The 15,720-nt window shown below is 34.6% G+C and overlaps 1 pseudogene; it reads left to right on the top strand.

Annotated features, from left to right (window-relative positions):
* The first annotated feature begins 89 nt into the window (after positions 1-89).
* Positions 90-3,031, top strand: LOC126703622 (uncharacterized; annotated as a pseudogene).
* The last annotated feature ends 12,689 nt before the right edge of the window (positions 3,032-15,720 follow it).

Genomic DNA, 15,720 nt, shown 5'->3' on the forward strand with positions numbered 1-15,720 from the left:
TGAATCTTATCTTTGTAATTGTTCTTAAACAATTTACTTGGCACATATATTGTTGATTTACTGATGATTGTAAACTTTGGAAGCAGGTGTTTGGTTTAGTTTTCGCCGTTAAAAATGGGAGGAGGATTTAGAGTGTTGCATCTGGTCAGACCGTTTCTCTCATTTTTGCCAGAAGTTCAGAGTGCTGACAAGAAAATTCCCTTCAGAGAGAAGGTCATTTACACTGTCATTTCGCTTTTCATCTTTCTCGTTTGCAGTCAGCTTCCTCTTTATGGCATACACTCAACAACGGGTGCCGATCCATTCTATTGGATGCGTGTTATTCTTGCATCAAACCGTGGGACTGTGATGGAGCTTGGAATTACACCTATTGTGACTTCTGGGCTAGTGATGCAACTCTTGGCTGGGTCCAAGATCATTGAAGTGGACAACAGTATCCGCGAGGATCGTGCCCTCTTGTAAGTTTTGAGAAATTTTTGTGAGATAATTACACGAAAACCCCCAAAGTTTGACCTTGCTATTTAAACCTTAAATTGAGATTGCACCAATTCCTACCTTATGCTATTAAATTTTTGCAATTTGGACCATTAGTATGTCTCATTAAACTAAAAATAAAGGAAATTCATGTAATCTGTGTTTACAACCTATTTAGACTTCAAGTTTGCTTCATATGAATATTTGATAGTATTCTACGACCAAAATAGGTATTAAAACAACTTAAAAAACCTTAATAAGGAGACACATTCTAAAGAAGAAACCATTTTCTTGTGAATGGTTTTGTGGCACTAAAATACTTTCGCCTTTCGGTGTTTATGTTTCAGATTTTTTAGTGTCCTGATAAGTTTCAAGGCTAGTTCACTTGAGTTTCCATTACTTTTTGTTAATAGTGACTCACTGAGGAGGCAAAGTGAAACAATTTAGAAAGTTTAGGGTTGTAATTTTTTTTTTTTAATTCAGTATTTACTTAGAATCCAGCCCTAAACTATGAGGGACCCCCCTTCTCCCCCCTTCCCGCTTTCTCTCTTTCTCTCTCATTGTAAGCAGTTTTTTCTGCACAAAGTTGTAGCAGTTGATGAAAACTTTGCTCTAAGAGCTTTATGTTTCCCTATTTTTTGAGGATTACTATATTAAGTTTAAATTGGAACCCTTAACCAATCCACTATACTTATATAGTTTCAATGTACCTGAAACAGTTGTAAAAATTTAGTTGCTTGATTGTCAATTTAAAGCCTGAGGGGGCCAATTAAAACTTGGGTTAACTTACAAGAGGCCTATAATGTTTCTTTATGCCAATTACGACTTCAACATGTTAGTATCCACCATTAATGGGCATGTCTTAAAGTCTAATGATGTGCCCTAGCAAACAAAAATTATTGCAGATTAGGGCTGTTTCTGTCCAGTCTTTGTTTAATTTTTGGATTTACTGGAAGATCAGTGACATCAGTCAAAATGCTTGTGGTCTTTTGTTTCCTTGATTCTTTTGGGATCTATGTCTTCTTAGTTAAAGAAATAATGGATCTTTGCTCTTCTCAAGGAAAATGAGATTTATATTCAAATTTAGATGCTGTCTCCACCAAGAAATTAATGTTGCAAATTTCAACTCTTGGTGGATTCTGTATTTGAAATGTAAATGTACGTACATAAAATTATAAGCTGCACATCCTTGCTTTGTTACTTTTTAAAAATCAACTATCCTTCAATTGTGATTTTGATATGTGGCTTCTAGTGTAATGAATCCTGCTTTCTTTGGCACGTGTTTTTGCAGAAATGGGGCACAAAAGTTGTTAGGCATCCTGATTGCTGTTGGTGAAGCAGTTGCCTATGTCCTATCTGGGATGTATGGCAGTGTTGGTCAACTCGGTGTGGGCAATGCTATTCTTATAATTATTCAACTTTGCTTTGCCGGAATTATTGTGATATGCCTAGATGAACTTCTCTAGAAGGGATACGGTCTGGGGTCTGGGATCTCTCTCTTCATAGCGACCAACATCTGGTAGGCTACAAATGTGATTTTCATCATGGTGTTTAGAATGGTATGATCTACGGTGTTTTAATCCTCAATTTTCGGTTGATGTGCAGTGAAAACATTCTTTGGAAAGCCTTTAGCCCCACAACCATTAACAGTGGCCGGGGGGCTGAATTTGAAGGTGCTGTTATTGCTTTGTTCCATCTACTGATCACTAGGAGTGACAAAGTTCGTGCTCTTCGAGAAGCTTTTTACCGGCAAAACCTGCCAAATGTTACTAATTTGCTTGCTACGGTCTTGATCTTCCTTATTGTCATCTACTTCCAAGGTTTCCGTGTAGTTCTGCCAGTCAGATCAAAGAACGCTCGTGGACAACAGGGCTCATATCCAATTAAGCTTTTCTACACCTCCAACATGCCTATCATTCTCCAATCTGCCCTTGTGTCAAATCTCTATTTCATCTCCCAGGTACTAAAGCTAATTATGCAGTGGTGAATATCAAACACCGTGCTTTACATTGTAATTGAAATGACACCATTTTTTTTTTAATAAAAAAAAAAATCCATCCAGTTGCTATACAGGAAGTACAGTGGAAATTTCATCGTAAATCTGTTGGGAAAGTGGAAGGAATCTGAATATTCAGGTGGCCAGTATATTCCAGTTGGTGGTCTTGCTTACTATGTCACTGCACCAGCAAGGTGATGCAGTATTTTCCTTTATCATATATTATCGTATTATCATATTAAAGTGCAAAAGCGTGTGCCACCAGGAGTAGCTAGTCATTGTGTTTTTGTCGATTGCTCTGATGCCTTGTTTTTTCCTGTGTGGATGTTATCATTATGCAGTTTGGCAGATATGGCAGCCAATCCATTCCATGCTCTATTCTATTTGGTGTTTATGCTTTCAGCTTGTGCCCTATTCTCTAAAACCTGGATTGAAGTATCTGGGTCTTCTGCTCGAGATGTTGCTAAACAGCTCAAGGTATTCCAAGATGAAACTTACGTCACACTTCAAAAAAACACACATTTATTTTTACTTTTTCCCATTTGAAGAGCAATCTCTTTGATCAATAATATAGATTGCTAGTGCTATTGACCAGTAATGACACCTCGTGTTAGCTTGTGAATGCACTTGTTTTACTCTATTTATTTTTCAATCTAGTCTACTCATTATGAAACTTATTTTTTGGCTGTAGGAGCATGGATTATTGTGATGGAGTTATATCCTGGCTTCTCTCTATATCGTGGGTTATATGAGTTTTCACAAGCTTCCTTCACTGGAAACTCTTTGGGGACTCATGGGATGCAGTGGGGAGATTTGAGTAATAGCGTGAATGGGATGAAGGAAAGTCTGATCATCATGGTTGTTGAATGGTTGGTGGTGATTTTTGTTGCATATTACATAGATGAAGTTGTGTCATCAGGAAGTGGCAATTATAAGCGTAAATTATAAGCATATTACATAGATTTTTGGTGCATTTGTGCCTAATTCGTTTATGGTTAATGATAATTATAAGCGTAAATTGATTGGTATAATGCCTTGGCAACATTGGTGTGTAACTTTGTATAAACAAAAGAATAACGCTACGTAAGAGCAATGCAAGAGGTATGTATGAGATTCATGGTTCCTTTTATTTTTGAAGGGTGGTTCATTTTATTTTTGAAGGGAGTTTCATTTTGTTCTTCTTCACCTTTAAATAAATAAACTCCCAAAATAAAACCTAGACAAACACAAAAACTTAGTTTTTTTTTTTTTATCAGATATCTATATAAACCCAGACTCTTGCCTAGTTAATCTTGCTGTCGTTTTTCATTAATTCTCAAATTACACACATATTCAACGTGTTTTATTAATTCTCAAATTCTCGTCAATACCAAAAAACTAAAAAAATAAAAAAAAAAATTTACCCAAGCTGCTTTTTGAAATTAGGCAGATTGGTACCCGAGCTTCTTAAATTAGGCAGATTGGTACCCGAGTTTCCTGGACTCGAGTACCAATCTGCGTAAGTTCAAAATTACGCTGGGCCACTCCTGGGTACTTTGCAAAGTACCCGAGTCCACCAAACTCGGGTACTCTGCTAGTGGCTTTTTTTTTTTTTTTTTTTTTTTTTTTTTTTTTTTTTAATATAGTAGGAAAGTCTAGTCAAGTACCCGAGCCCACCATGCTCGGGTACCAAGCTGGATATTGAAAAGAGGCTGCTGATTTGTATCAGCCTCTTTTCAATTTTTTATCCAGATTGGTACCCGAGCCCACCAAGCTCGGGTACTAATCTGCCTATTTCAAAACTTACGCAGAATGTACCCGAGCATGGTGGGCTCGGGTACTTCACAAAGACCGCCACCAAGTAACGCGAACTTGGTTGGCGTAAATTATTATTATTATTATTATTATTATTATTATTTTGATTGACGAAAAAGTAATGTACAATGAAGCCAACGTTTTTTTTTTATATTTTTTCTTTATTTTTGTCATGAGAATAAATAAAATCCAATTATATCAGGACACGTAAGTTCCCACAGTTTTTATAAAGTGTTTGTAGTAAAATTATAAATGCCATGTCACTTTTTCATTAGCCACATAAGTATTGTTTTTATAGTGTACACACAAACTTCCACACACATTATTATTTACACAAATAACATTATAACAAAAAATAATGCACACAATCAATATTACATACACTCTCATAGACATATAATATAAAGAATAATGCTAGAGATACAAACTATTTTTCAAATTTTTTTACAAATTGCTGTTGTGGTGAGTGATTAAGCTATTATGAAAAAAATGCATATTAATGGTAGGCCTAAATAAAAACCAATAACAAGTTGGCCACATCAACATTTTGTACAAATTGTTAATTATGGTTGTAACATTACTCTAATATAAATTTATGACAGAGTGATACTTACAATCTACAAACACTTATTCTAATCTTCAAACAAAAATGAAAAAAAAAAAAAGATAATAAAAAATAGCTATTGATCTTCCAAATTTAAGTGAAATTCACCTTTTTTCCCTGCCCACTTGTCTGACGCCAACCACTAAGTTAAGGCAAATGGTACCCTCTGACTCTCCCTCACCAGCTTACTTTTAGACTTTATGATCATAATGACTCTTGCACTAACATCACAAGTCCATGTGAAGAGTCAGTTGTTGCCATGTGAAATATTACTGAAGCTATTTACAATTGTTGGGTCACCATCTGCAGATGAACGGTGTCAGTTTTTTCCATTGAAGGCAAACCATTTAACCTTTGGGTCCTGCCTATTGTATACATAGAGGTAAGTTAAATGTTTTGTCTGATTGTGTGTGCATGTGTGGTTCGTATGACATTATTTTTGCATGACCACAGTTCATGAGTTGAGTTTTTTGCAACACCCTGCGTCCATGTACAACTGCTGATATATATATATATATATATATATATATATATATAAAACTTACAAGTTATCTAAACAAATGGAGCAGAACTATATTGTAACAAAATATTGTAAAGAAACAATTGCAAATAGAAGCATTTTTTTTTTTTAACCTGAAAAGAAAGAAAAAAAAACCATTTCATAATTACTAATAGTTGAAAGAGAGATAGTAAATCCATAAATTATTATATGCTTTAGAAGAATAATACATATAGTTTAGACATGTACTTTGATTCCTTTTCCTTCAAATAAGTTAAGAAAAAAGAAATCATGTATAAGTTTTTTATTTAATTTTGTGAAATCTAAAAATATTAAAAATATAGCAAATACTTGTAAAGTTGTGTATATATCTTGCTGTCTGATTGCTTCTCACAATATGCCCCATTCAGCATTTACTTCTCTATCCTTCTAAATATTTAAAATTGAAGTTTATAACAAAAATTCAGAATTTAAAATTGTAAAAAAATTTATACATAACTGTATTGTTCACATTCATTTATGAGATAAGCAAGAAAGGCAAGTGATGTGAATAGTGATATTGGTAAAGAAAATGAACGTGTATACAATATCAAAATTCATTTGGGGGGGGGGGGGGGCACAATTAACATAAACTATATCTAAATAACAAAAAATTCAAGAAAAAGAAAGAAATTCGTATCATTAAAACTTATATTTGCTTATGCTTTGGGGAATTCATTTTATATTTTATGTTTCTATGTATTTAGTTATTTAGATGTAAAAGAATTCGTATCATTGTCATTATATTTGCCTATGATTTGAATCTTAAATTTTATATTTTATTTTTCTATGTATTTTATTTATTTAGATGTAAAAGAATACTATGTCATTGTATATTGTTTATTCTATAATTTACAAGTTATCTAAATATTAAATAAAACACAGTTTTTGTTAACAATTTGCTGGCAGCCAAGTATTGTAATTAAATATATTATAAATTATAGATATGTGGTTAAAACGATTGAAAATTATTTATATCTCTATACAGAAAGTTTAGGAGGTTGAGTTTGAATATAAATTTTTTTTATCATACGTCATCTTTATTTAAGTGGTTATAGATGACGACAACTTTTATATTGTTAATAACAGGTCGGTGATGGATTTTCACTTTTTCTATGTGTACTACGACGGGGAGATGTATTATCATGAGTTGCATGGGTTGTCATACCAAGGCTCGAACTAAAAGCAAAAATACGTTAAGGTGAAACGTGGGATAGGGCTTACGAACTTGCAACGAAGAATATTGAAGGCGATGGGGTTAGACCACTCTAGGCATAAGATTTCCATCGTGTATCGAGCACCTCAACGAGTTGTAGACATGCAGGTTTTCTACAATTCACTACAATTATCGAGTGGCACCGAAGTGAAGATGATGTGGGAAATGGTTGCACAAATGGTGGCTCAACGATTCATTACTTCGGATCTCTATGTCACTGTTGAGCCCGCCACAGTAGAGGCTGGAGAGGGTTCAGAACATACTATTTTGGATGGAAGAGTAGATGAGCACATCGAGTCAATACCAGAAAGATCTTATCAAGGGTGTGTAGAGAACACAGGAGATGGGTATGGCAGTGAACCGTGGCAGACATTTGCCCATGAGAACTCGATTGAGGAGGAGGAAGGGCCCCAGCAAGTGCATGAAGGAGAGCATTTAGCTAATGATGAGCTCCATAGGGGCACATCCGACAATAACCCTAATGATCACGGACTTGGTGATGATGCAACCCATATCGATGTTACTAGGGATGACTTCGAGGAGCTCCTAGATACCATGGGTGAACATGAGGATGTTGATCATATCGAAGATGTGGTTGTAGAAGAAAATAGAGAGACATGCCCCGGTCCCGATCCTACACCGGAATGGTTCACCCAAAACACTTGGGATAATATATTTGATCCATCACCGGTTATGCAAGCGGAAGTATTACCATGGACGCCTGGGGAGCAGCCAATTAAAGGGATGGTATTCGCGACTAAATTGGCGGTGCGACGTGCGTTGACTTGGTACGCAGTGCGAGAGAATTTTAGCTTCAAAACTGAGCATTCAGACTCAAAGAGGGTTATGGTGAGTTGCGAGGATGATTCCTATCCATGGTCAGTTCGTGCGATATGTTGCAAGGGAGACAATATCTGGAAGATCGCAAAATGCAAGGGCCCCCACACGTGCGACAAAATTCAAAATGCTCATGATGGTCGGATGATTGATTCGGTGTTCTTAGCATATGTACTTGAGCGCTATATACGAGAAGACCCTGCGTATAAGATAAAGAACTTACGCCACGTTGCTTTGGCAGAGTTAAAACACGAAATATCTCATTACAAGGTATTCTATTCTTTAACTTGCATTATATTTTCAATACAACATAGAGACATCAGTCTTTTGGGAAGTATAATCTTGATATTTTTTTTCCCAAAACCCATGAATACTTTATATTATGAAAATTGAAATTGAAAAAAGAAAAGAAAAAAAGGAATGCGGAGCGAAGAAATATTATAGTCTTACAAGTCTTGATTTGTTTTCTTCAAGTTTTTTTATTTAACTTGTATTCATTTCTAACGTAATCATTATGGTTCACATACAAGGTATGGGATGCCAAACAAAAGGCTGTTGCATCTATATACGGGGATTTTAAGGAGTCTTATGCGGAGTTGCTGCGTTTTTTCGCAGGACTGAAGGACGCAAGTCCGGGTACAGAGTATAAGTTAATAGTGGACGATAATTATGAACAGGGAACCTGTACATTCAAGTCCGTATTTTGGGCGTTTCGTCCATATATTGTTGGGTTCAAGAAGTGTAGGCCTGTGATTAGCATTGATGCAACCCACCTCTATGGAAAATATAAAGGGAAATTGATGATTGCAATGGCGACAGATGCTAATAATAAAATTTATCCAGTAGCCTTCGCCGTTGTCGAGAGCGAGAGCACAGAGACTTGGGGTTGGTTCTTGGCTTGTATAAGAACGTATGTTACTGACCGGAGACACCTGTGTGTCATATCTGACAGACACCCTGGGATACAAGCTATCTTTAGAGACAATAATCGAGACTTTTCCCTGCGGCCTCCCATGACAGAACATCGTTACTGCCTTCGTCATCTATGTAGTAACGTCCACACTAGATGGAACAATGAAACTTTAAAGAATCTAGAATGGAGGGCAGCAAGTGCTACCCAGGAGCGAAAGTTCAATGCCACCTTCGAGTTAATTGAAAATATCAACTGGAATGCGCACCAATATCTAAAGGATGTGCCCAAAGAGAAATGGGCTCTAAGTTTTGACAAGGGTTATTGTTATGGGGCAATGACGACAAACGTCCCTGAGTGCTTCAATGGTGTTCTAAAGGGTGCTCGTAGCTTGCCCATTACGGCAATGGTGAAATACACATGGTTCAAATTGAATTCTTACTTCGATGATCGTTGCAATAAGAGCATAGCACAGTCAAATTCGGGACAAAAATGGACTAAATATGCCTTGGATATCTTCATGAGAAATAAGGCGAAGGCGGAGCGTCACAGGGTGACAAGATTGAGCGTGCAACAACAATCATATCAAGTAGATACACCGCATAATCTAGAGAGTGCTGGACATGGGGATCACACACATAGAGTTAATTTGTTGCAAAGAAGTTGCACATGTCAAAAATGGAAGCTGTACAAGATACCATGTTCACATGTCATTACAGTTTGTATTAGGTATCGACATGATGCAGAGCAATACATTGACCCATGCTATAGCGTGGATGCACTGTTTCGGAGCTATGCTCCCGTTTTCCCTGCGTTGAAAGATAGATTATCATGACCGGATCCTGAAGAAACTCGAAGGGTCCTCCCTAACCCCTGATTGATTCGAGAGAAAGGCCGCCCTGTCTCAACACGAATCAGGAATGAGATGGACGAGGGTGGGAGACGGCCGAGAACCACACCGTGGAAGGAGGGGGGGAGGAAGGTGCAATGCGGGTTGTGTGACCAATTAGTCTCTTGAGGATGCATACCCAATTCCAAAGTTTTGGGACTAAGACTTTCTCTTCTTATGCTTAGTGTTGATGACTGCATTATTTCTAGTGTTGATTTTGTATGTGTTGGATCATTATGTGTAAAATGCTAATGCCCATTTCTTACAAGTGTTTTTCAATCGTATCTTCCATTGGATTGAAACAAAAAATAGGATTTGATGTGAATGAAGTGATAAGTATTCAAATTCAGCATGGTGAAGTCCCTATTTTTGCAACATATTTAAAGAATTGATGGTATTTGGCCATTTTGGCCTATACCTTACTATGATTCATTGTAATATGCATAGTTCTAATATCAAAGACGTAGCCATCAAAGACTTTAAATTGTAGAGGTAAGCCGGCAAACCAAACTACATAACCCCCTTGTGTTCTCTCTCTTTTTTCTTTTTTTTTTCTTTTTTTCTTTTTTTTTTTTTTTTTTTTTTCTGCATTCTCCTTACAGCAAGAACAAGCTTCAAAATCTACTTTCTAATCAACTGATTTTCCCATTTATCTTCCCTGTCATTTATCTATCAGATTGTTTAAAAAAAAAAGTAGGACTAGTTTTGATTTTGTGTAATTATTAGCATGAACTTCCAAATACTAATACTATAGTCTATTTGTTAGATATTACTTCATGAGCATGACTACTGCCTTGCTGATTTATCTGTTTCTGTTGTTTTCCAAAGGATGCTTCTTCACATCGTCTGGAGGCTTGAGGAGTTATGAACACCCCCTCAATGAGGTGAAGCCTGTGCCAAGGGTGGACAGTTCTGGTCAGCAGTTCTGGTCAGCTGTGTGGTGTAACTTTCACCATGGATGAAGAGTCGAAGAGGGAAACTGTCGGCATGCCAGGAGTTGGAAGTGCTGCCAACTGGTCATCTAACTACTGATATTGTTATAGTTTCCTTTTACGGCATGGCTGTCATTATTAGTGGGCCTTGCCTTTGATGTCCTTTTCTTATCATACTACTCTAATCTTTTCATGGCTTGAAAGCATTTTAATGGGTGATTGGATTTATATCCTTTTTAGTACTACCAAAACAAAGACATGATTTTATGCTGCTGTACAATGTTGCGTAATGTCAAACTAAGCCAGGATCTCAAGTTTGATACAAGAAATAATATGATTGCTCTTCAAGACTGATATTGTGGTAGATTTGTATTTGATATATTTCTCTATTTTTATCGCTTATTGAATCAAGTTGTGATGATGATAATAATTACGGTCACATTCGTAATAACAAATAAAATCCATTTCTGAACAGTTGCCTGTTCACACAATAACCATTGCAAAGAAACAATGCAGTCCATTGATTTTTAATATGGCTACTATATTCACCAAAGAAGTTAAAGATGTACATCTAGAGCATAGTTCAGGGCATACTCTTGCTAGATTGAAATTCTTAGCTATTTGTGAAGAAATCCTTGGCAGGAAAGGGACCTATCTGTGGAGCCCCAGAGTACAAAATCTGACAGTTTTCAAAATTAGGCAGATTGGTACCCGAGTTTGGTTGACTCGGGTACCTTGTGAAGTACCCGAGTCCACCAAACTCGGGTACCAAAGTTGACAATTTTGAAAATTGGCAGGTTGGTACCCGAGCTTGGTACTAATCTGCCTACTTTTTTCAGAACTAGCTTGGTACTAATCTGCCTACTATAGCTTTCACCCATAATATAAATCCCACATCTACAATAAAGTCCAATTGAAGACACATATATTATATGTCATGAAATAATGAAAAAATATTGTTACATGTCATAAAAATTGATCTTTCTCTTCACTCCTTATACTTCTAATTCTGTTTTTGGTCTACACTTCTTACTCTACCAAAGGTTTAGGCTCTCAAGTATCCATTGTCTTAAGTCATAAAACCTTCATAAGTTGACATCGCCATATCACACAAGGTGACCACCTATTTAGGAATGAATGTTTTTTATTGCACCATACATACAATACAAATTAACAAACAAAATTCTTTTATGAACATAGGAAAGAACAAAATCAAGTAATCAATTGTATCTACTATCTAGCAAGACAAACTGCTAAAATAGAATCAGATCAATGTTAGTGTATAGCAAAATTTTTGAAAAGTAATGTAATAACATCTATTTGCAAAATTTAAATAAAAGTTTGAAAAATATGACACTCTTGTTCAAGATACATGATGCTCACCATTAATCAAAATGAGGAAAATATAACATGTATAGTTGGACCAAATCCTTTTTATAAAGCATTGAAAAATAGAATCCCTTGGAGCAAGCTGCAAACAATGACCAAGAGATCATGAGGTTCCTAATTAGTAAGCACCCATCAAAATATATCCCAAGTATTCAAAGCGATTACAACAAACAACGTTTTCATGATTTTAGGATTCTTACTGTCACTATCCAGTTTACATTACATACAATAAGGCTTTAGAGAATTTGATTGAACAATAAAAATCTAAACAACATATTTATTTTTGAACAGTGAACTGAAACTATTGGTAACGTTAGAGACAATCATTACAATGAAACTAAATTGTTGATAGTAAAAGCATATTTCTAAAGAACTTGCAATACTTTAGAAGGAAGTCTAAGCCAATTCCCTATAATTTCTATTAAAGAACTTGCAATACTTCAGAAGGAAGTCTAAACCAATTCCCTATAGTTCCATATTTTAAAAAAGCATAATTTTAGGTTGTAGCGTTTTCAGTGTTGTTGAGCCTAAATTGAGAAAATGGTTTAAACATTTACTCTACAATAACATAATGGCCAGTCTATATATAAAAGAGTCAATAGGTTCATGAACAGTAATTTTGGTTTAGTGAGTTTCCGTTTTCCTTTTTTTTTTTTTTGTTTACCCCCCTACAAGTTCACCAACTTGGTTTGAGCTTCTTTTTTTTAAAGGATCTTTTTATGTTTACTTTCTACTTGTAATGTAAGCTAACATTGTATACACACAAAAAGTGGCAAATATTATATACATTTGCAACAAAAAAAAAAAGTACAAATTTTGCTAATGTGTACAACATTTGCCAATTTTTATGTGTTTACAATATAAATTTACCCCAAACTTGTCAACATGTGCTAATAATAGCCTTTTAGACATTTGTGACACTTGATATTGACCAAAATGTTTCCTCTTTCCTTTAAATCCAATTTTTCCACCATGTTCTGTAATGAGTTACATACAATCATCGTAGAACTCGAAATCATAAATTGAGGCAAGTTTTCAAGAACTCCATAGAACTCCAATTTATGGTTTTCTTCCACGCTATTTATGTGGGAGAGTGTAGCATCAAGTACACAATTCAATGTAAACATTCATTTCTAGTCTAGCAAAAAAAAAAAAAAAAAAAGGTAAATAATCTTCAGTTGCATTATTTCCATTTAAAACATAATTTGGATGCATTATTTCCATTTAATTGGAGTTTCTTTGAATATATTATATAATTAGAATCTATATAAGATTTCAAAGAAACTATTATGCATTTACAGCTTAATATAAAGGATAAACAAAAACCTTGAGATTGAAGACAGTAGCTCATTATCTTTGTCTAAGTCCACCACATCACCATTCTCATCCATCAGAACAATACGAACTGCAAAATAGAAATATAGAAAACTCATCAAATTTTCCCCACAAGTAAAACAATAGTACAAATACAGCATTAGTTTGTCACTGAGTCCCTAAAATTGAAACACTAAGCAAAATATGAATGATATTGCAACTCCAAAAACATACTTTGAGGATGCTAAACTACATAAAACACATGTAACACCTTAACTACCACTGTTAATATGGTTTATTATCAAAATTCAGACCAACTTAATATAGCAACCAACATAATATAAAGCTTAAAAGAACTTGAAGATAGTATCTTTCCCTCTAAAAAGCAGAAATATGATGCAAAATATTGGCATATATTCACCAATATCAGAAGCCCAATCAAAATCCCACAATAGGATTACATTACAAGTTTACAAATATACCAAAGAAATACCTCTACTTACTGATTCTAATGCAATGGAAGCTGAATAACAATTCAGAATCCAAAATAAGCAACTGGATATTCACCTAAACTTCATTAAGAAGCACAAGATAAGAAAAAGAAAGAAACTTGGTGGACCTGCAAAGAATTGAGTTTTTATGCCTCTAAAGTGTCTCTCTCTCTTCTGTATCTAAGGTAGAGTGCTTATGTTAGTGATTTTTTAGGGAGGGTAAATAGTAAACACCTAGGCCATCATCTACTCCTAGTGTCCAGACCACATTTGATCCCAAATGCATAAACCTTTCACTCACATTCTTTAAAAATCCCCAAAGCTTTTTTTTTTTTTTTTTTTTTTTTTTTTGTGAGAAACCCAATCCACTCATTAAACACTAAAAGTTCCAACTTAACTTATTTTATAATTTGTTATGCTTCCACAAAATACACTATTTTTTGCTTCAAATTTATTTCTACTAAGGTGACCCCACTATTTGGACACTTAAGGTAAAGAGCACTGAGCACATAAACTTGTGGAGTATATATTCCACTTCAAAAGTTCTTATGTGATCATTTAATATCAAAAAGTCTACCAAATAACTTAATCAAAACCAAATCTAACCCAAATACCAAAATCAAAACCAATCCAGCCAAAATACCCAAACCTAAATCATATATATTAACCAAAAAAAAAAAAAAAACCTTTATGGGTAGTGGCAAATTTTTTGGTTATGGGTTCTATAATGAGTAACTGGAAACTTTATAGTTGGCATGCTTTTCATAAGAATAACCCACCAAATTGTTCAAACAAATTTTCAAAGGAAGAAAGCATAGTTAACAATAATTAAGGCGCAAGTTAGAATGGTGCAGATAATAACATTTAGCATCTCTATAAAATTATTTTATGATTTCTCAGGTTTCTTTCTTGACTGTTCAAACTACCAACCCATAGTAAAATATTTACTACTTAAGCAACCGATTAAAAAATGTAGCAAATGCAAACAATAACTCAATTGAGCCCCCAATATGATGTGAGAAAATAAAGATCCAAAGCTTCAAATCAGCAAACTATGATGTGTGAAAATAAAGTGGTGAAAGAATGGAAGTCATATTCATAAAATATAATATGGTCACTCAATTTAGTGCCACTGATCTCCTATTCTCTCGCAATACATTTATCAAAAAACTGATAGGCATTTTTGACTAACATTGTTCTTTTTAAAGAAAGGAAAATAACCTCCAAAGACTTTATATGCTTTCTCACCAAAGCATCTCTAATGATGCCAACACAAAGTGTGCAGAAAATTATGAAAGGATTAAATGATTATAAACCAACTAAAGATGAATGATCCATATAGGCTAAGAACTACAATAATACAGTGGAAAAAATGTCCAGATTTAGTGGGGATATTGCAAGCAGAAGAACAAAGACAAAGGCAAACACAAAACTCAAATGATATGATCCATACAGGCTAAGAATTGCAATAATTCTTTGCATCGGAGTGGTAAAGGTTGGGCATGAGAAAATCAATTCCTAGCTATAAGTAATTATAGATATAAACATGTTTAGAACTCTATTTTAAAAGAATCCAGCCACAAGAAATTACAAATGGCTACACATATAATTCCTATGTCATTATTTGTTGTTGAAAATGTAACTTGATCTAAAATATAACTCAGTTAAATATGATTAAGCAGGATGAGAATGGTATGGACATACCAGAAATATTTCAAGACCAAAGAAGATATTGTCATTCATCTCTTTTAAGGCTTATAAGATGCAAAGATAAAGTGCATATAGTGAGGCTAAACTGTCTACAATACAAAAATAAATATGAACATAGTTAGGCTACAACATCTAAGTTGCTCCACATCAAACACGTGGTGAGGGAAACTATATAAACAAAAGCTAATTGTAAAATCACATTTCAAACAAAACATACATACACATGCATTTAGGTTACCAATCTCAGCATGTAATACAAAGTTTGAAGAGTATCAACCTAGACCCACAAACAAAAAGTAAATGATTTTTGTGTTCTATCCTCAGTTAATAGGTTGAGTCAAAATAATAAACAAATAGATAACATATCTTTCCGATTTCAATGCCTTAAAAAAAAATATTTACCAAGCAACTAACTAAATTTGAATGCTAAAACTAAAACTCTTTTCGATTCTCAATGCATCTATTTGGCTACATTGAACTTAAAAAAAAATAACATTGACTCAAAATTCAATAGAATTCACCCCCTCACATCATAATCAATAATTGTTCAACAGCTATAGTTTTACATGTAACTAATTATTTATGTAGATTTTTGTCAACTGTGTTTCTTTTGTAAACTAACTCCA

Source organism: Quercus robur, chromosome 10 (genome assembly GCF_932294415.1).
Source record: "Quercus robur chromosome 10, dhQueRobu3.1, whole genome shotgun sequence".
Lineage (NCBI taxonomy): Eukaryota > Viridiplantae > Streptophyta > Magnoliopsida > Fagales > Fagaceae > Quercus > Quercus robur.